Source organism: Ranitomeya variabilis, chromosome 5 (assembly GCF_051348905.1).
Source record: "Ranitomeya variabilis isolate aRanVar5 chromosome 5, aRanVar5.hap1, whole genome shotgun sequence".
Classification (NCBI taxonomy): Eukaryota; Metazoa; Chordata; class Amphibia; order Anura; family Dendrobatidae; genus Ranitomeya; species Ranitomeya variabilis.
The window spans coordinates 484,561,651-484,585,162 of record NC_135236.1 but is presented as its reverse complement, the minus strand read 5'-3'; the positions used below and the strand labels follow the sequence as shown (position 1 = coordinate 484,585,162).

The window sequence follows — 23,512 nt, the reverse complement described above, 5'->3', positions numbered from 1 at the left end:
GGGCCCAGTATTTATACTGTACTCTCTCATCACACTCCCCCTCCTTTGTATACTATCCCCTCCTGGCTGTGCCCTTACACTGTCCCCCATGCTACGCATGCACACATCCCAACACCCTCACTCCCCGTACTCTGTCCACATACGTTTTTCACATCGCTACTCATACTGTGTCCGCATACATTCCCCCGTTTGACCCCAAGCTGTCTGCACCCATCCCCCATACTGTTTCCTCATATATGCCCCCCCCATCTCCCCCTTTGCTCTTCATTTTGTGTCCTCAGATCTCCCCCACACATTAAATCCCCCCATCCCCATGACAAATCTCCCCCCACACACATTCAATCCCCCATCTCCACACACAATAAATACCCCATCTCCACTCACATTAAATCTCCCCCCACAATAAATCCCCCCATCTCCACTCATATTAAATATCCCCAATCCAATAATATATCCCACTATCCCCACTCACATTAAATCCCCCCCACTCACATTAAATCCCCCCACAATATATCCCCCATCCCCACTCACAGTAAATCCCCCCCACAATATATGCCCCCCATCCCCACTCACAGTAAATCCCCCCCACAATATATGCCCCCATCCCCACTCACAGTAAATCCCCCCCCACCCCCACTCACAGTAAATCCCCCCCACAATATATGCCCCCCATCCCCTCACATTAAATCCCCCCCACAATATATGCCCCCCATCCCACTCACATTAAATCCCCCCCACAATATATGCCCCCCATCCCCACTCACATTAAATCTCCCCCACAATATATGCCCCCCATCCCCACTCACAGTAAATCCCCCCCACAATATATGCCCCCATCCCCACTCACAGTAAATCCCCCCCCACAATATATGCCCCCATCCCCACTCACAGTAAATCCCCCCCACAATATATGCCCCCCATCCCCACTCACAGTAAATCCCCCCCACAATATATGCCCCCCATCCCCACTCACAGTAAATCCCCCCCACAATATATGCCCCCCATCCCCACTCACATTAAATCTCCCCCACAATATATGCCCCCCATCCCCACTCACAGTAAATCCCCCCACAATATATGCCCCCATCCCCACTCACAGTAAATCCCCCCCACAATATATGCCCCCCATCCCCACTCACATTAAATCTCCCCCACAATATATGCCCCCCATCCCCACTCACATTAAATCCCCCCCACAATATTTCCCCCCATCCCCACTCACAGTAAATCCCCCCCCTGCACCTTCGGTGTCTTCAGCTCCACTGGAGCACTTACCACCGCTGTGTCTCTGCCTCTGCTCTGCCGCGCAGGTGAGTGACGTCAGCAGCGTGATCACATGACCTGATCACGCTGCTGGCATCGCTCTGACCCGGCAGTCAGAGCTTCAATTGTACTCGCATCACAGATACGAGTACAATTGAACACTGGGAGCCGGCACGCTGCAGCTTCTCTGTGCCGGCTGTCAGCTTGACAGTCGGCACAGAGAACAGCTGACTCCCAGTGCGGGGGGGTGACAGAATGCAGCCGCCGGGGGAGACACTGCGGACCGCCGCTTTAGGCGGCCCGACTGCGCCCCCCTGCCGGCTGCTCCCCCCTAGATACGCCACTGACTCACCCCCGCATTGTGCCGCCCCCCCGCATTGTGCCGCCCGGGGCGGCCCGCCCCCCCCGCACCCCCCTTCCTACGCCACTGATCCTGCCCCCAGTGTGTCCAGCATATTGCCCCCCAGTGTGTCCAGAATATTGCCCCCAGTGTGTCCATCATATTGCCCCCAGTGTGTCCAGCATCTCTGCCCCCAGTGTCCAGCATACTGGCCCGGGCCCCCCGGATTGCCGTTCGCAATAAAAATAAAAAAAAGAGTTCTCCTCACCTGTCCGCGCTCCTTCGGCGAAGCTCCCTCCAGCAGCGCACACTCGCCGGCGACTGACAATGACATCAAAAGCCGGCGACGTGCGCACTGCGGCTGATGTCAGCTGCCAGCCTCCGATTGGCTGGCGGCTGTTAACTATTGACGTGCGGGCGCGCACCCGCTCATCAATAGCGTTTAACTGCCGCAGTGCTGGTAGGGGCCTGGTGAGCAGATGAGATGGGGCCCGATGTGGGCCCCCTCTGCCCACCGGGCCCATACGCCAGTCAGGGCAGTATTGCCCTGATGGCGGCGGGCAATCTGAGCGGTAGCCCAGGGCCCCCCCACACCACTGGGCCCTGGGCTACCACCCAGATTGACCCCATTATAATCCGCCCCTGAGTAAATCAAACTAAGGGTATGGTATACAAACAAGCAAAACAGTATATTTTCACCAGGATTATTCAAAATCTATATTAAACTATCATCCACGTTTGCATCCATAGAGTCTGAAGATGACCTAAATAGCCACAAAAATGTCCACAAACATGTGTACGAGCACTGATTGAATATGGGAAGATGTGTTAAAATGTATTATAAGACATAAATATAAGGTGATATTACACCATCAATATGTCTTAGTGTGTTTACAACCCTTGGCAAAAATTATGGAATCATTGGCCTTGGAGGATGTTCATTCAGTTGTTTAATTTTGTAGAAAAAAAAAACAAATCACAGACATGGCACAAAACTAAAGTAATTTCAAATGGCAACTTTCTGGCTTTAAGAAACACTAAAAGAAATCAAGAACAAAAAATGTGGTAGTCAGTAATGGTTACTTTTTTTAACCAAGCATAGGGGAAAAATTATGGAGTCACTCAATTCTGAGGAAAAAATTATGGAATCATGAAAAACAAACAAACAAACAAAAAATCACTCCAACACATCCCTAGTATTTTGTTGCACCACCTCTGGCTTTTATTACAGCTTGCAGTCTCTGAGGCATGGACTTAATGAGTGTCAAACAGTACTCTTCATCAATCTGGCTCCAACTTTCTCTGATTGCTGTTGCCAGATCAGCTCTGCAGGTTGGAGGCTTGTCATGGACCATTTTCTTCAAGTTCCACCAAGGATTTTCAATTGGATTGAGATCCAGACTATTTGCAGGCCATGACATTGACCTTATGTGTCTTTTTTCAAGGAAGGTTTTCACAGTGTTTGCTCTATGGCAGGATGCATTATCATCTTGAAAAATGATTTCATCATCCACAAACATCCTTTCAATTGATGGGATAAGAAAAGTGTCCTAACAAGCAAAAATGTGTCAGGTCCTGACACTGTTAATAAATCTCTAGGAAATATGTACCTGAATAGCTAAGAGAATCCTTAATAGAAATTAAAACATAACTTTTAATACTACTGTTCTAAAAACATTTATGGACACACACAACGAACGTGATAAAGTGCAAACAGTGCATACCAGTGCTCAATAAAAAAATGGTTTTGTCTCACCAAATAGACGTTTTGACAGGAGCCAGACGATGCTTTGAGGGGGAGAGGGGAGGAAGAGTTGTCTATACTACCCCAGTCGTGCCCCTGTGTTGCTCCTGCCCTGACAAGGGCAGTACCCAAGTCAGACTAAATTGTTGAGCCATGTTAACCATGTCCCCATCTGTAAAATAGGTGCATATCAATACCATTGTCCAACATCATGATTATTTGTTCCAGTTGTATAGAACAAATTCAATAATATAATGATTACACACGGAACAGATCCTCCATATATGAAAAAACTATATATCAGGGGAAGGAAAGCTCACCTTAAATATCAATGCAGTCCATAAACAAAAATTCTCAGTTTATATCACACATGTTTGAGTTAGAGAAATAGATATATGTAAGATATAGCAGTGGCTAATATCCTACTCATTCTTTCTTAATAGAAGGCCTCAAATCTGTTTTATTGGCCAGATATCTCCAAAGTACAAGATTCCAAACTACCAACCTATAGATGTATGAAAATAAACCTTACCATATTCATATTTACAAGAAACAGCTATAATTCAGCTGCTCATTTAAGCCATATGGGTGGCATGTGTTAAGACGAAAAATCCACCTGGACTCCCTTTGGAGCAGAATCCTATCATAATCTCCACCTCTTTTTGGTGGCATTACTTTCTCGATACCCATAAATTGTATGGCTCTCGTGTCTCCAGTATGTGAACCATTTACATGTCTTGCCACAGATGTTTCTCTCTTATTACGGATGTCACCCAGATGTTCACCTATCCTTCTCCTGAACTCCCTTATGGTTTTACCCACATAGGTCTTGCCACATTTACAAATGATGCGGTAGATTACGCCCTTGGTTTTACAATTGATAAAGTCTCTTATTTCAAAAGACTCACCGGCGTTTTCAAAATTCCTACCTACCAGAATATGTTCACAGGCGATGCACTCCCCACACCGGTAGCATCCCTTAATTCTAGCAGGTAGCCATGTTTCCCTGACCGTTGGTGTGACAAAGTGGCTGTGTACTAAACGGTTTCCCAACGTACGACTCTTCTTATATGTGATTTGTGGTCTCTCACCTATAAATTCTCTGATGTCCTCATCCATCTGGAGAATACTCCAGTATTTTTGGACTATCTCTCTAACCATCTGGGCTCCATTGTCATAGGTACATACCAGTCGAGCCTTCCCTACTAAGTTCTCAGTTCTTTTTTTAGGGGTCAGAAGTCCTCTCCTGTCCTGATTAGCAGCATGTTTAAACGCCTCCCTAAGTATATGGTCAGGATAACCCCTAATCCGAAACCTTTGGCGCAAATCATCAGCTTTGTTTTTAAATTCTTTCTCATTTGAGCAATTCCTTTTAAGTCTAAGGTACTGACCCTTTGGTATGCCTTTTTTCAAAGAATAAGGGTGATGACTGTCCCATTTTAACAAGGAGTTTGTGGAGGTAGACTTACGGAAGATGGTAGTCTCCAAGGTGTCACCCCTCTCTGACTTTGTGATCAGGATGTCAAGAAAGGCCAATTGTTTTAAATTGATTTCAAACGTGAATCTCAGGTTCATTTCATTATTATTGAACCGATAGCACCGGACACATAGCAGCCACCTCCCGATGGGGGGGCGCCTTTTTCTGATAATATATCCCACAATTTTGCAGTTCCCCTGATGAGTCTCACCTATGTGAGAGGAAACGCGTAGGGAAGTCCAAATTCCTTGTGGTGGGTACAAATTTAGTCTGACTTGGGTACTGCCCTTGTCAGGGCAGGAGCAACACAGGGGCACGACTGGGGTAGTATAGACAACTCTTCCTCCCCTCTCCCCCTCAAAGCATCGTCTGGCTCCTGTCAAAACGTCTATTTGGTGAGACAAAACCATTTTTTTATTGAGCACTGGTATGCACTGTTTGCACTTTATCACGTTCGTTGTGTGTGTCCATAAATGTTTTTAGAACAGTAGTATTAAAAGTTATGTTTTAATTTCTATTAAGGATTCTCTTAGCTATTCAGATAAGAAAAGTGTCCAAAATATCAACATAAACTTGTGCATTTATTGAAGATGTAATGACAGCCATCTCCCCAGTGCCTTTACCTGACATGCAGTCCCATATCATCAATGACTGTGGAAATTTGCATGTTCTCTTCAGGCAGTAATTTTTATAAATCTCATTGTAATGGCACCAAACAAAAGTTCTAGCATCATCACCTTGCCCAATGCAGATTCATCACTGAATATGACTTTCATCCAGTCATCCACAGTCCACGATTGCTGTTCCTTAGCCCATTGTAACCTTGTTTTTTTCTGTTGAGGTGTTAATGATGGCTTTCGTTTAGCTTTTCTGTATGTAAATCCCATTTCCGTTAGGCGGTTTCTTACAGTTCGGTCACAGACGTTAACTCCAGTTTCCACCCATTCGTTCCTCATTTGTTTTGTGCATTTCCTGTTTTGGAAACATATTGCTTTAAGTTTCTGGTCTTGATGCTTTGATGTCTTCCTTGGTCTACCAGTATGTTTGCCTTTAACAACCTTCCCGTGTTGTTTGTATTTGATACAGATTTTAGACACAGCTGACTGTGAACAACCAATATCTTTTGCAACATTGCGTGATGATTTACCCTCTTTTAAAGGGAACCTGTCACCCCCCCCCAGTCGTTTCAAACTAAAAGAGCCACCTTGTGCAGCAGTAATGCTGCATTCTGACAAGGTGGCTCTTTTAGTTCTGGGTGCTGTAACTTGAGAAATAATCAGTTTTATAATTTGTCTGAAGTACCTGGTCCTCAGTCAAGTGGGCCGGCGTTTCCCCCCTGCTTCAGACAGCACACTGCTGTCACTCACATCTTCTTGGCGCCGGGCGCCGCCTCCTCCTCACCGCTGTTTTCAAAAGTAGCCGGCGCCTGCGCTCTTTTCCCCTGCCTGGTGCAGGCGCAGTGAGCGCAGTGTCTTCTGATTTATTCACATTGCGGGGCTGGGAATCACAGGCAGGGCGGCCGCGCAGGCGCAGACAGCTGGGCTGCATATTAGGAAAGACGGCCAGCGCTCACTGCTCCTGCACCAGGCAGGGGAAAAGAGCGCAGGCGCCGGCTACTTTTGAAAACAGCGGTGAGGAGGAGGCGGCGCCAAGAAGATGTGAGTGACAGCAGTGTGCTGTCTGAAGCAGGGGGGAAACGCCGGCCCACTTGACTGAGGACCAAGTACTTCAGACAAATTATAAAACTAATTATTTCTCAAGTTACAGCACCCAGAACTAAAAGGGCCACCTTGTCAGAATGCAGCATTACTGCTGCACAAGGTGGCTCTTTTAGTTTGAAACGACTGGGGGGGGGGGGGGGTGACAGGTTCCCTTTAAGAGTTTGATAATCCTCTCCTTTGTTTCAATTGACATCTCTCGTGTTGGAGCCATGATTCATGTCAGTCCACTTGGTGCAATAGCTCTCCAAGGTGTGATCACTCCTTTTTAGATGCAGACTAAAGAGCAGATCTACACTCACCGGCCACTTTATTAGGTACACCTGTCCAACTTCTTGTTAACACTTAATTTCTAATCAGCCAATCACATGGCGGCAACTCAGTGCATTTAGGCATGTAGACATGGTCAAGACAATCTCCTGCAGTTCAAACCGATCATCAGTATGGGGAAGAAAGGTGATTTGAGTGCCTTTGAACGTGGCATGGTTGTTGGTGCCAGAAGGGCTGGTCTGAGTATTTCAGAAACTGCTGATCTACTGGGATTTTCACGCACAACCATCTCTAGGGTTTACAGAGAATGGTCCGAAAAAGAAAAAAAATCCAGTGAGCGGCAGTTCTGTGGGCGGAAATGCCTTGTTGATGCCAGAGGTCAGAGGAGAATGGGCAGACTGGTTCGAGCTGATAGAAAGGCAACAGTGACTCAAATCGCCACCCGTTACAACCAAGGTAGGCCTAAGAGCATCTCTGAACGCACAGTGCGTCGAACTTTGAGGCAGATGGGCTACAGCAGCAGAAGACCACACCGGGTACCACTCCTTTCAGCTAAGAACAGGAAACTGAGGCTACAATTTGTACAAGCTCATCGAAATTGGACAGTAGAAGATTGGAAAAACGTTGCTTGGTCTGATGAGTCTCGATTTCTGCTGCGACATTCGGATGGTAGGGTCAGAATTTGGAGTAAACAACATGAAAGCATGGATCCATCCTGCCTTGTATGGAGCATCTTTGGGATGTGCAGCCGACAAATCTGTGGCAACTGTGTGATGCCATCATGTCAATATGGACCAAAATCTCTGAGGAATGCTTCCAGCACCTTGTTGAATCTATGCCACGAAGAATTGAGGCAGTTCTGAAGGCAAAAGGGGGTCCAACCCGTTACTAGCATGGTGTACCTAATAAAGTGGCCGGTGAGTGTAATTTGATGCAGGATTTTCTTTTTAGGTATGAAAATTTACAGGATGATGCCATAATTTTTTCCTCAGAATTGAGTGACTCCATAATATTTCCCCTATGCTTGGTTAAAAAAAGTAACCATTACTGACTACCACATTTTTTGTTCTTGATTTCTTTTAGTGTGAGGGGTTGTATAAGCAATAGTATGCAAAAATAATTCTTATACAATTTTTTACACAAGTAAAGTGACAAAAGTGCAAGAGGTAAAAGGCTGGTCATGTGTGCACAATAGGAATGACACAAATCACATATTTACCAAGAAACAGAGGAATGCACAAAAATATTACACAATTAGTGTGTGTGGGCATTCCTCTTATTTGTACATGAAATAAAGTGATTATAGTGCAGCAAAGAATGGGTCTATGACTAGATAGTCATGCAAAATGCATGTGGAGTATCGAAAATGTGTTAGGGGTGTCCCTTTTTGATCTCTCCTTGCGTAAATATATTATGTAGTTACTTGAGCCTGTTTTGGTGTATGTATATATTATGTTGCACACTATGTTTTTGATACTCCGCATGCATTTTGCATGATTAACTAGTCATAAAACCATTATTTTCTGCACTATAATCACTTTATTTCATGTACAAATCAGAGGAATCAGTGAGGTCAGCAGCTCTGAGCAGCGTGCACCATCAACTTAGGAACAGCGGCTAAACTGAGTTATTGGCTGAAGCACTGTCAATGTGACCTCAGCGCTGCAGGAGATAAAAGATGATGGGAGCAGCGATAGAGAGTCACTGCTGGACCAGGGGAGGGTAAGTAAGCTCAGTTTTAGGTGTTTTTTTTTTTTAAACAAACTGCAATAGAGAATAAGTTTTTCCGAAACCAGGAAACCCCTTTAATAAAAGTTAATGGCCCAGTACACTGTTGTACTAATACGCTACTGTGTAGCTGTGTGCTTCTGACCTGTAGTTTGAGTGATTGGCAGGGATCTAAGGACCTGGACTTCCACCGATCCACAGGACTTTTAAGGGGCTACAATATATCAAAAGATTGACAAAAGTTTAGCTACACTTTAATAAATCTTGTCTCAGATATGTGTATGAAGCATTATTCTTTATAACTTTAAGAAAAATAGAAAATGAGTGCGGTGTATGTAGTCACCCACTGTGCTTTAATCGAGGGACCCTTCAAGCCCTTACAGTGTTTGATATGATTTTTTTGTAAACTTGAATAAAAACTACATGCATTAAAAAAAAGGCTACGTTTTTCTGCTTTCGTGTTCAAATTAATGTGTGTTTAGTACCTGTGCTTTTTTTAAAGTCATGCCATTCATTCATCAAATTATTCCACATAACAAATGTTGAATGAAAGGGGACATTACCAATGTGAGACACGTAGTGCCTGACAGTCAGCGCTCCTGATTTCACTGCAGAGCCCCATTTCTATTCAAACAAGCTATGGAGGCAGATTATCAGGTAGATCTATATCCCGCCCATAGATCGTAACAGCTCATTTACATATACGAAAAACCTCTGCCTGGAATCCTCCTGAAATAGAGCTAAAAAAATGCCACAAAGAATGAACAAATGCAGTGCAATGTCAAAATGACATGCTGTGCATATATTCAGTCTTGTGATTTATATTAACCGCTTCAGGCTTTAAAAGCTGTAAAGCTGCTTAAAGAAGTGACCAGTCCAGTCTTCTGGCAGCTTCTGCTTGGAAGCCACCAGTATGTTATGTATGGAGTTAAAAAAAAGCTGAAAAAATACCTTTTGCGACTTACTTGTTACACACTGCAACCCCATTCATCTGCATTATACTGCGATATCGCAGCTGCATGGAGCAATCTATGGCCGTGTGACAAATGTCATCACCAAAATGGACATGTGGTCCCAGCTAAGTAAGTGGCTGCCATGGAGAATAAGTATAGTAATTGGGGTAATCAAGTATAGTGAAGGAATATGAAGCACTAATTGACTTCAACATCTTATGAGTGGTCCCAGGATAAATCTCCCAGGTAGGTTGATAACACTAGCAAAAAAGTAGTAAAGACTTTGAAGCAGGCACAGGCACATTACTACAGTAAAACAGTCAAAATGACATGCGGTAGAACAGCGGGGAGGTAGGGACCCACTGCACCTTATACGTTTCACCTAGAAAGCTTTGTCCGGGGGGAGATGGGCTGTAAATAGAGATGGTGTGAATTGATTTGCAGGACAATATTGTTATATGTGGCCATCGGATGGGAACTTAGAGCATACGAGGCTCTTCTTTTGACTAACTAGCCTGTAGCAACCTCACGTGCATCATGCCACAATTATGACTTTGTACCAGGCGAGCTAATGAAAATAGGCACCAGGGATGCAAGAGGTGGTTTGCTGGGCTCCTGTCTAGCTGTAATGTGGCGCGGGGCTGTAGCTGTGGGCGAGATACTCATCTCTCATGCCCCGGCACGTTACATGAAGGTGGGGGTCCTGGCTGGGTGTGTGGACTTGTGCTGTGAAGGTGATACACTGTGCAGGCCGCATGTAACCGACGTTGGGGTTGGCCAGCACCAGATGTTTGATGGGTCAAGGAGGGACATCACTAGTTTAAAATATACCTTTTACTGAGCATTAACTTGGGGTGGGTTATATACAGTATGTCTTCTGAAACGTCTCCTTGACAATGCATAACATTTTCCTCACACAAACTAAAAACCTTTCTCTTCTCTTTCCTTACTTGCCCTCTGTATTCTCTGTTCTTAACTACTTCACCACAATCCAGCTCGAGACTACAGTTCAGCTAGCAAGAGTCATTTACTCAACCCGCAGTTCCACATCTTCTTTCCCCTCTAGGGAACTATTTTGCCAGTATGGCCGATACTTATCTTCTTTGTCCTTGGCGCTCTGGAATTCCCGCCCGGGACACTTTCTTTGTCTTGCGTACTCCATCCTGTCTGGGCCCGTTACCTCTAGGAGTTATAAACTCTGGGACTTACTGGTAGGCGTCCTCTCGCAGGACCGGTCTCCGATAAATCACTCTCGGTCTCGGTCACTCTTCCTCGTTTCTACTCCGAATCACGAAATCTCTCTCCCAGAATCTTCTCACTTCTAGGGACACTCATCTCATGTTTCAACAGGAAACGGTCTCTTTCCCTTCATCTTAACTCCCCATCCCTACTGTCAATCAATTTTCATTATCAACATCATTATCGCACATCACAGGTCACATTACGCAACATAACAACACTTGTTTCTTCAAGGGGGAATGTGGACTATATGTCCATCACCTTAAACGGTGGCCACAGATCATAAATGTGGCTCCTGGGTCGGATTCACATCATCTTTAGCTGTAATCCAAAGAATTATCTGCATGTTTTAAAGGAGTTTGAGGGTATGTTTCCACGTTCAGGAAACGCTGCGTGTTTGAAGCTGCGTAGAGCCGCAGCGTCAAACACGCAGCGTCCAGATGTTACAGCATAGTGGAGGGGATTTCATGAAATCCCGTCTCCACTATGCATTAAAAGACGCGTGCGGCAGACCCGCGGAAACGGACATGCGGCGCGTCTTTTAAGAACGCAGCATGTCCTTGCATTGCTGAAACAACGCAAGAACAACGCAGGTGACCTGCCAGTGACCTCAGGTGCAGATTTGGTCAGGATTTTACCTGCATAAAATCCTGACCAAATCCTGAGGCAATCCTGAACGTGGACACATACGCTGAATGTTCTCCCCGTGTTTGTGTTGCTTTCATCCGGGTTTCCCAGTTTCCTCCCACACTTGTCTAAAGACATACTGATAGGACATACTGATAGGGAATTGTGAGCCCCAGTGGGGACAGTGATAATGATGATGTCTGCGGAATTAATGGCGCTATATAAGTGAGTAAAATAAATCCTGTAGTATAGTACGCTCTGGCATGTATTAGGGGATTGCTATTTATGGGATTCCTTTTTGATATATGACCAGAGGTGTTGCTGGCAGCATTCAGGACCTGGTACCAGGGCCGGGCTCTCACAGCTCAATCTCCAGTTATTACGCAACAGTGCTCTTGGGGCAGAGGGGTTTTAGGGCCCCAGGTGTGAATACACCCCTGCCCCTGATGTTGTGAGGACTGTGGTGTAGCCTGCATGGACTCCGCCCCTGTGAGGCAGGGGAGAACAGCAGCCAGATGGAGCACTTGTAGCTTTTGTGTTGTTGCTGTTTTACTATGTGTGTGTCTTATATTACAACCATGCTGAACATCAGTGGCCGGAGAGAGGAGAGGGAGGAAAAGCCTGTTTACACAGACTGCAAACCGCCTGGGGAATAATGCAGGAAAGGAAGTGAGCCGGCTCTCTGTCTGACTGCTCCAACTTCCTGCTCACACACACACTCACATTAACACAGCCCAGAGAAAAAGAGCAGAAATCAGGATCTCCTTCCAGCAGAGAGCAGACTGACAGCATGGAGCAGCCAGGGATTGTGCCACCTTCCTAGACAGTAGCCCAGCAGAGAGGTGCCAGGGTGCAGCGCCAGTCTGGGTATGTATCTTATGTGGCACTAGTTGCACTTCTGCTGTTCTTCGTCTCTTTGCTGTATGTAGGATGGAGGAGGGGCTGCTGGCTCACTCACCAACTTTCCTTTCTTACACTTTGCATGATTTGCATTCATTTGTGTTAATAAACGGCATGGAATTAACGAGACAGCAGCTGAAGACCCCTTACATTACTCTGGGTGGGCGCTGAGGAGTCACCAGTGTTTTATTACTGTGACTGGCATGACATAATGCCCAGGGAAGGGTCGCTCAGGAGTATTGTCCTGATGTACTGGGCATCACTGCCGGTGCCAGGGGAATTTCTTACTGACTGGGCATCACTGCTGGTGCCAGGGGAGTCTCATAGAGACTGGGCATCACTTATAATGCCAGTGTAGGAGGAGTCTGCACTGGCAGAACCAACAATGTGTGTAAGTCATACTAGTGTCTGGGCATCAACACTGGTACTTGGCATGTTTGTCACTGGGTACCATTTATGACTGCCAGCTGTGAGAACCTCCTCTCATCCAATTATATGTGTGCCAGAGACATCCTGATAATACAGACTGGCATCAGGACTGGTGATATTGATGGGCAACTGGCATGTGTGATGAGGACATCAGCAAGTGGTTGGCACTACCGTCCTGGTTGGCACTGCTGCCATGTGAGGAGGGAGTCTCTTACACCTGACTGGGCATGTGTGCCAGGGGTCTCTTTTATTACTGTTGTCACAGTAATAAAATGCCATCAATGACAACCTGTGACTATGGGCCAAGGGTGGCATCATGAGCACTTGGCATCTCTGACGGGAGAGCCTCCACTGCTAATGGCTGGGCATCTGCTCGCGTCTGGCATGGGGAATCCATCATGTCTGTGGAATCAGCACACGGAGCCAGAGCAGCGCGTTTTCCTCAGAGTTGTGAGTCCGTCCTGTCTGGAAACACAAGACTAATTGCCATGCGCTTCCGGCCGGGAGCTGGCAGCAGACAACATCTTGAGAATGAGTCAGTGAGCGCACAAAGAGACTCTGTGGTTTCCTTCTCCTCAGGTTCTTGCATGTGCAGCCGCCTTTGTAGTCTTCGCAGGGTCTCTGAGGCTCGGGCCATGTAATATCGCGCCCGAGCCAGGGAGGGAGAGGAGAAGGCTGCACTGTTGTTTTTGGATGGGAGGCTTTCTATTTTATAAGGTTACAGGACCTGATGCTGCCGGGGAAAAAGTTCCCTTGAATTTTCCACTGGCTGCAGGAAGAGAGCGCATTTAGTCATGGCTCAGTAATGTCTGCCTATAGCAACTAATCTCATTAGGAGTTTCCGCTCCCCAAACACTGGAGGGTTTGTGTGGCTCATAGAGGAGCTCTGCCACCAACATGCACAGCCAGAGAGCTCATGTACCCACTGTGCCAGCTGTGTGCCCTGCCCTCATATGTAATATATACATATAATAATCTGCCACCAACATGCACAGCCAGCGAGCTCATGTACCCACTGTGCCAGCTGTGTGCCCTGCCCTCATATGTAATATATACATATAATAATCTGCCACCAACATGCACAGCCAGCGAGCTCATGTACCCACTGTGCCAGCTGTGTGCCCTGCCCTCATATGTAATATATACATATAATAATCTGCCACCAACATGCACAGCCAGAGAGCTCATGTACCCACTGTGCCAGCTGTGTGCCCTGCCCTCATATGTAATATATACATATAATAATCTGCCACCAACATGCACAGCCAGCGAGCTCATGTACCCACTGTGCCAGCTGTGTGCCCTGCCCTCATATGTAATATATACATATAATAATCTGCCACCAACATGCACAGCCAGAGAGCTCATGTACCCACTGTGCCAGCTGTGTGCCCTGCCCTCATATGTAATATATACATATAATAATTTGCCACCAACATGCACAGCCAGAGAGCTCATGTACCCACTGTGCCAGCTGTGTGCCCTGCCCTCATATGTAATATATACATATAATAATCTGCCACCAACATGCACAGCCAGAGAGCTCATGTACCCACTGTGCCAGCTGTGTGCCCTGCCCTCATATGTAATATATACATATAATAATCTGCCACCAACATGCACAGCCAGAGAGCTCATGTACCCACTGTGCCAGCTGTGTGCCCTGCCCTCATATGTAATATATACATATAATAATTTGCCACCAACATGCACAGCCAGAGAGCTCATGTACCCACTGTGCCAGCTGTGTGCCCTGCCCTCATATGTAATATATACATATAATAATCTGCCACCAACATGCACAGCCAGAGAGCTCATGTACCCACTGTGCCAGCTGTGTGCCCTGCCCTCATATGTAATATATACATATAATAATCTGCCACCAACATGCACAGCCAGCGAGCTCATGTACCCACTGTGCCAGCTGTGTGCCCTGCCCTCATATGTAATATATACATATAATAATCTGCCACCAACATGCACAGCCAGAGAGCTCATGTACCCACTGTGCCAGCTGTGTGCCCTGCCCTCATATGTAATATATACATATACTAATCTGCCACCAACATGCACAGCCAGAGAGCTCATGTACCCACTGTGCCAGCTGTGTGCCCTGCCCTCATATGTAATATATACATATAATAATCTGCCACCAACATGCACAGCCAGAGAGCTCATGTACCCACTGTGCCAGCTGTGTGCCCTGCCCTAATATGTAATATATACATATACTAATCTGCCACCAACATGCACAGCCAGAGAGCTCATGTACCAATGTGCCAGCTGTGTGCCCTGCCCTCATATGTAATATATACATATAATAATCTGCCACCAACATGCACAGCCAGAGAGCTCATGTACCCACTGTGCCAGCTGTGTGCCCTGCCCTCATATGTAATATATACATATAATAATCTGCCACCAACATGCACAGCCAGAGAGCTCATGTACCCACTGTGCCAGCTGTGTGCCCTGCCCTCATATGTAATATATACATATAATAATCTGCCACCAACATGCACAGCCAGAGAGCTCATGTACCCACTGTGCCAGCTGTGTGCCCTGCCCTCATATGTAATATATACATATAATAATTTGCCACCAACATGCACAGCCAGAGAGCTCATGTACCCACTGTGCCAGCTGTGTGCCCTGCCCTCATATGTAATATATACATATAATAATCTGCCACCAACATGCACAGCCAGAGAGCTCATGTACCCACTGTGCCAGCTGTGTGCCCTGCCCTCATATGTAATATATACATATAATAATCTGCCACCAACATGCACAGCCAGAGAGCTCATGTACCCACTGTGCCAGCTGTGTGCCCTGCCCTCATATGTAATATATACATATAATAATTTGCCACCAACATGCACAGCCAGAGAGCTCATGTACCCACTGTGCCAGCTGTGTGCCCTGCCCTCATATGTAATATATACATATAATAATCTGCCACCAACATGCACAGCCAGAGAGCTCATGTACCCACTGTGCCAGCTGTGTGCCCTGCCCTCATATGTAATATATACATATAATAATCTGCCACCAACATGCACAGCCAGCGAGCTCATGTACCCACTGTGCCAGCTGTGTGCCCTGCCCTCATATGTAATATATACATATAATAATCTGCCACCAACATGCACAGCCAGAGAGCTCATGTACCCACTGTGCCAGCTGTGTGCCCTGCCCTCATATGTAATATATACATATACTAATCTGCCACCAACATGCACAGCCAGAGAGCTCATGTATCCACTGTGCCAGCTGTGTGCCCTGCCCTCATATGTAATATATACATATAATAATCTGCCACCAACATGCACAGCCAGAGAGCTCATGTACCCACTGTGCCAGCTGTGTGCCCTGCCCTAATATGTAATATATACATATACTAATCTGCCACCAACATGCACAGCCAGAGAGCTCATGTACCCACTGTGCCAGCTGTGTGCCCTGCCCTCATATGTAATATATACATATAATAATCTGCCACCAACATGCACAGCCAGAGAGCTCATGTACCCACTGTGCCAGCTGTGTGCCCTGCCCTCATATGTAATATATACATATAATAATCTGCCACCAACATGCACAGCCAGAGAGCTCATGTACCCACTGTGCCAGCTGTGTGCCCTGCCCTCATATGTAATATATACATATAATAATCTGCCACCAACATGCACAGCCAGAGAGCTCATGTACCCACTGTGCCAGCTGTGTGCCCTGCCCTCATATGTAATATATACATATAATAATTTGCCACCAACATGCACAGCCAGAGAGCTCATGTACCCACTGTGCCAGCTGTGTGCCCTGCCCTCATATGTAATATATACATATAATAATCTGCCACCAACATGCACAGCCAGAGAGCTCATGTACCCACTGTGCCAGCTGTGTGCCCTGCCCTCATATGTAATATATACATATAATAATCTGCCACCAACATGCACAGCCAGAGAGCTCATGTACCCACTGTGCCAGCTGTGTGCCCTGCCCTCATATGTAATATATACATATAATAATCTGCCACCAACATGCACAGCCAGAGAGCTCATGTACCCACTGTGCCAGCTGTGTGCCCTGCCCTCATATGTAATATATACATATAATAATCTGCCACCAACATGCACAGCCAGCGAGCTCATGTACCCACTGTGCCAGCTGTGTGCCCTGCCCTCATATGTAATATATACATATAATAATCTGCCACCAACATGCACAGCCAGAGAGCTCATGTACCCACTGTGCCAGCTGTGTGCCCTGCCCTCATATGTAATATATACATATACTAATCTGCCACCAACATGCACAGCCAGAGAGCTCATGTACCCACTGTGCCAGCTGTGTGCCCTGCCCTCATATGTAATATATACATATACTAATCTGCCACCAACATGCACAGCCAGAGAGCTCATGTACCCACTGTGCCAGCTGTGTGCCCTGCCCTCATATGTAATATATACATATAATAATCTGCCACCAACATGCACAGCCAGAGAGCTCATGTACCCACTGTGCCAGCTGTGTGCCCTGCCCTCATATGTAATATATACATATAATAATTTGCCACCAACATGCACAGCCAGAGAGCTCATGTACCCACTGTGCCAGCTGTGTGCCCTGCCCTCATATGTAATATATACATATAATAATCTGCCACCAACATGCACAGCCAGAGAGCTCATGTACCCACTGTGCCAGCTGTGTGCCCTGCCCTCATATGTAATATATACATATAATAATCTGCCACCAACATGCACAGCCAGCGAGCTCATGTACCCACTGTGCCAGCTGTGTGCCCTGCCCTCATATGTAATATATACATATAATAATCTGCCACCAACATGCACAGCCAGAGAGCTCATGTACCCACTGTGCCAGCTGTGTGCCCTGCCCTCATATGTAATATATACATATACTAATCTGCCACCAACATGCACAGCCAGAGAGCTCATGTATCCACTGTGCCAGCTGTGTGCCCTGCCCTCATATGTAATATATACATATAATAATCTGCCACCAACATGCACAGCCAGAGAGCTCATGTACCCACTGTGCCAGCTGTGTGCCCTGCCCTAATATGTAATATATACATATACTAATCTGCCACCAACATGCACAGCCAGAGAGCTCATGTACCCACTGTGCCAGCTGTGTGCCCTGCCCTCATATGTAATATATACATATAATAATCTGCCACCAACATGCACAGCCAGAGAGCTCATGTACCCACTGTGCCAGCTGTGTGCCCTGCCCTCATATGTAATATATACATATAATAATCTGCCACCAACATGCACAGCCAGAGAGCTCATGTACCCACTGTGCCAGCTGTGTGCCCTGCCCTCATATGTAATATATACATATAATAATCTGCCACCAACATGCACAGCCAGAGAGCTCATGTACCCACTGTGCCAGCTGTGTGCCCTGCCCTCATATGTAATATATACATATAATAATTTGCCACCAACATGCACAGCCAGAGAGCTCATGTACCCACTGTGCCAGCTGTGTGCCCTGCCCTCATATGTAATATATACATATAATAATCTGCCACCAACATGCACAGCCAGAGAGCTCATGTACCCACTGTGCCAGCTGTGTGCCCTGCCCTCATATGTAATATATACATATAATAATCTGCCACCAACATGCACAGCCAGAGAGCTCATGTACCCACTGTGCCAGCTGTGTGCCCTGCCCTCATATGTAATATATACATATAATAATTTGCCACCAACATGCACAGCCAGAGAGCTCATGTACCCACTGTGCCAGCTGTGTGCCCTGCCCTCATATGTAATATATACATATAATAATCTGCCACCAACATGCACAGCCAGAGAGCTCATGTACCCACTGTGCCAGCTGTGTGCCCTGCCCTCATATGTAATATATACATATAATAATCTGCCACCAACATGCACAGCCAGCGAGCTCATGTACCCACTGTGCCAGCTGTGTGCCCTGCCCTCATATGTAATATATACATATAATAATCTGCCACCAACATGCACAGCCAGCGAGCTCATGTACCCACTGTGCCAGCTGTGTGCCCTGCCCTCATATGTAATATATACATATAATAATCTGCCACCAACATGCACAGCCAGAGAGCTCATGTACCCACTGTGCCAGCTGTGTGCCCTGCCCTCATATGTAATATATACATATAATAATCTGCCACCAACATGCACAGCCAGCGAGCTCATGTACCCACTGTGCCAGCTGTGTGCCCTGCCCTCATATGTAATATATACATATAATAATCTGCCACCAACATGCACAGCCAGAGAGCTCATGTACCCACTGTGCCAGCTGTGTGCCCTGCCCTCATATGTAATATATACATATAATAATTTGCCACCAACATGCACAGCCAGAGAGCTCATGTACCCACTGTGCCAGCTGTGTGCCCTGCCCTCATATGTAATATATACATATAATAATCTGCCACCAACATGCACAGCCAGAGAGCTCATGTACCCACTGTGCCAGCTGTGTGCCCTGCCCTCATATGTAATATATACATATAATCTGCCACCAACATGCACAGCCAGAGAGCTCATGTACCCACTGTGCCAGCTGTGTGCCCTGCCCTCATATGTAATATATACATATAATAATTTGCCACCAACATGCACAGCCAGAGAGCTCATGTACCCACTGTGCCAGCTGTGTGCCCTGCCCTCATATGTAATATATACATATAATAATCTGCCACCAACATGCACAGCCAGAGAGCTCATGTACCCACTGTGCCAGCTGTGTGCCCTGCCCTCATATGTAATATATACATATAATAATTTGCCACCAACATGCACAGCCAGAGAGCTCATGTACCCACTGTGCCAGCTGTGTGCCCTGCCCTCATATGTAATATATACATATAATAATCTGCCACCAACATGCACAGCCAGAGAGCTCATGTACCCACTGTGCCAGCTGTGTGCCCTGCCCTCATATGTAATATATACATATAATAATCTGCCACCAACATGCACAGCCAGCGAGCTCATGTACCCACTGTGCCAGCTGTGTGCCCTGCCCTCATGTAATATATACATATAATAATCTGCCACCAACATGCACAGCCAGAGAGCTCATGTACCCACTGTGCCAGCTGTGTGCCCTGCCCTCATATGTAATATATACATATACTAATCTGCCACCAACATGCACAGCCAGAGAGCTCATGTACCCACTGTGCCAGCTGTGTGCCCTGCCCTCATATGTAATATATACATATAATAATCTGCCACCAACATGCACAGCCAGAGAGCTCATGTACCCACTGTGCCAGCTGTGTGCCCTGCCCTCATATGTAATATATACATATAATAATCTGCCACCAACATGCACAGCCAGAGAGCTCATGTACCCACTGTGCCAGCTGTGTGCCCTGCCCTCATATGTAATATATACATATAATAATTTGCCACCAACATGCACAGCCAGAGAGCTCATGTACCCACTGTGCCAGCTGTGTGCCCTGCCCTCATATGTAATATATACATATAATAATCTGCCACCAACATGCACAGCCAGAGAGCTCATGTACCCACTGTGCCAGCTGTGTGCCCTGCCCTCATATGTAATATATACATATAATAATTTGCCACCAACATGCACAGCCAGAGAGCTCATGTACCCACTGTGCCAGCTGTGTGCCCTGCCCTCATATGTAATATATACATATAATAATCTGCCACCAACATGCACAGCCAGAGAGCTCATGTACCCACTGTGCCAGCTGTGTGCCCTGCCCTCATATGTAATATATACATATAATAATCTGCCACCAACATGCACAGCCAGCGAGCTCATGTACCCACTGTGCCAGCTGTGTGCCCTGCCCTCATATGTAATATATACATATAATAATCTGCCACCAACATGCACAGCCAGAGAGCTCATGTACCCACTGTGCCAGCTGTGTGCCCTGCCCTCATATGTAATATATACATATACTAATCTGCCACCAACATGCACAGCCAGAGAGCTCATGTACCCACTGTGCCAGCTGTGTGCCCTGCCCTCATATGTAATATATACATATACTAATCTGCCACCAACATGCACAGCCAGAGAGCTCATGTACCCACTGTGCCAGCTGTGTGCCCTGCCCTCATATGTAATATATACATATAATAATCTGCCACCAACATGCACAGCCAGAGAGCTCATGTACCCACTGTGCCAGCTGTGTGCCCTGCCCTCATATGTAATATATACATATACTAATCTGCCACCAACATGCACAGCCAGAGAGCTCATGTACCCACTGTGCCAGCTGTGTGCCCTGCCCTCATATGTAATATATACATATAATAATCTGCCACCAACATGCACAGCCAGAGAGCTCATGTACCCACTGTGCCAGCTGTGTGCCCTGCCCTCATATGTAATATATACATATAATAATCTGCCACCAACATGCACAGCCAGCGAGCTCATGTACCCACTGTGCCAGCTGTGTGCCCTGCCCTCATATGTAATATATACATATAATAATCTGCCACCAACATGCACAGCCAGAGAGCTCATGTACCCACTGTGCCAGCTGTGTGCCCTGCCCTCATATGTAATATATACATATACTAATCTGCCACCAACATGCACAGCCAGAGAGCTCATGTACCCACTGTGCCAGCTGTGTGCCCTGCCCTCATATGTAATATATACATATAATAATCTGCCACCAACATGCACAGCCAGAGAGCTCATGTACCCACTGTGCCAGCTGTGTGCCCTGCCCTCATATGTAATATATACATATAATAATCTGCCACCAACATGCACAGCCAGAGAGCTCATGTACCCACTGTGCCAGCTGTGTGCCCTGCCCTAATATGTAATATATACATATACTAATCTGCCACCAACATGCACAGCCAGAGAGCTCATGTACCCACTGTGCCAGCTGTGTGCCCTGCCCTCATATGTAATATATACATATAATAATCTGCCACCAACATGCACAGCCAGAGAGCTCATGTACCCACTGTGCCAGCTGTGTGCCCTGCCCTCATATGTAATATATACATATAATAATCTGCCACCAACATGCACAGCCAGAGAGCTCATGTACCCACTGTGCCAGCTGTGTGCCCTGCCCTCATATGTAATATATACATATAATAATCTGCCACCAACATGCACAGCCAGAGAGCTCATGTACCCACTGTGCCAGCTGTGTGCCCTGCCCTCATATGTAATATATACATATAATAATTTGCCACCAACATGCACAGCCAGAGAGCTCATGTACCCACTGTGCCAGCTGTGTGCCCTGCCCTCATATGTAATATATACATATAATAATCTGCCACCAACATGCACAGCCAGAGAGCTCATGTACCCACTGTGCTAGCTGTGTGCCCTGCCCTCATATGTAATATATACATATAATAATCTGCCACCAACATGCACAGCCAGAGAGCTCATGTACCCACTGTGCCAGCTGTGTGCCCTGCCCTCATATGTAATATATACATATAATAATTTGCCACCAACATGCACAGCCAGAGAGCTCATGTACCCACTGTGCCAGCTGTGTGCCCTGCCCTCATATGTAATATATACATATAATAATTTGCCACCAACATGCGCAGCCAGAGAGCTCATGTACCCACTGTGCCAGTTGTGTGCCCTGCCCTCATATGTAATATATACATATAATCTTCCACCAACATGCACAGCCAGAGAGCTCATGTACCCACTGTGCCAGCTGTGTGCCCTGCCCTCATATGTAATATATACATATAATAATCTGCCACCAACATGCACAGCCAGAGAGCTCTTGTACCCACTGTGCCAGCTGTGTGCCCTGCCCTCATATGTAATATATACATATAATAATCTGCCACCAACATGCATAGCCAGAGAGCTCATGTACCCACTGTGCCAGCTGTGTGCCCTGCCCTCATATGTAATATATACATATAATCTGCCAACATGCACAGCCAGAGAGCTCATGTACCCACTGTGCCAGCTGTGTGCCCTGCCCTCATATGTAATATATACATATAATCTGCCAACATGCACAGCCAGAGAGCTCATGTACCCACTGTGCCAGCTGTGTGCCCTGCCCTCATATGTAATATATACATATAATAATCTGCCACCAACATGCACAGCCAGAGAGCTCATGTACCCACTGTGCCAGCTGTGTGCCCTGCCCTCATATGTAATATATACATATAATAATCTGCCACCAACATGCACAGCCAGAGAGCTCATGTACCCACTGTGCCAGCTGTGTGCCCTGCCCTCATATGTAATATATACATATAATAATCTGCCACCAACATGCACAGCCAGAGAGCTCATGTACCCACTGTGCCAGCTGTGTGCCCTGCCCTCATATGTAATATATACATATAATCTGCCAACATGCACAGCCAGAGAGCTCATGTACCCACTGTGCCAGCTGTGTGCCCTGCCCTCATATGTAATATATACATATAATAATCTGCCACCAACATGCACAGCCAGAGAGCTCATGTACCCACTCTGCCAGCTGTGTGCCCTGCCCTAATATGTAATACATACATATAATAACCTGCCACCAACATGCACAGCCAGAGAGCTCATGTACCCACTGTGCCAGCTGTGTGCCCTGACCTCATATGTAATATATGCATATAATTTGCCAACATGCACAGCCAGAGAGCTCATGTACCCACTGTGCCAGCTGTGTGCCCTGCCCTCATATGTAATATATACATATAATAATCTGCCACCAACATGCACAGCCAGAGAGCTCATGTACCCACTGTGCCAGCTGTGTGCCCTGCCCTCATATGT

General features: G+C 46.4%; 1 protein-coding gene across 3 annotated transcripts in view; it reads left to right on the top strand.

The window, feature by feature from the left end:
* The first annotated feature begins 11,861 nt into the window (after window positions 1-11,861).
* ELK3 (ETS transcription factor ELK3) overlaps window positions 11,862-23,512 on the top strand; it is a 61,845-nt gene continuing 50,194 nt past the window's right edge. For all 3 annotated transcript variants that reach the window (XM_077265531.1, XM_077265530.1, XM_077265529.1), the window contains exon 1: window positions 11,862-12,226. The gene's annotated coding sequence lies outside the window, so the exon portion shown is untranslated. The remainder of the gene's footprint in view (window positions 12,227-23,512) is intronic.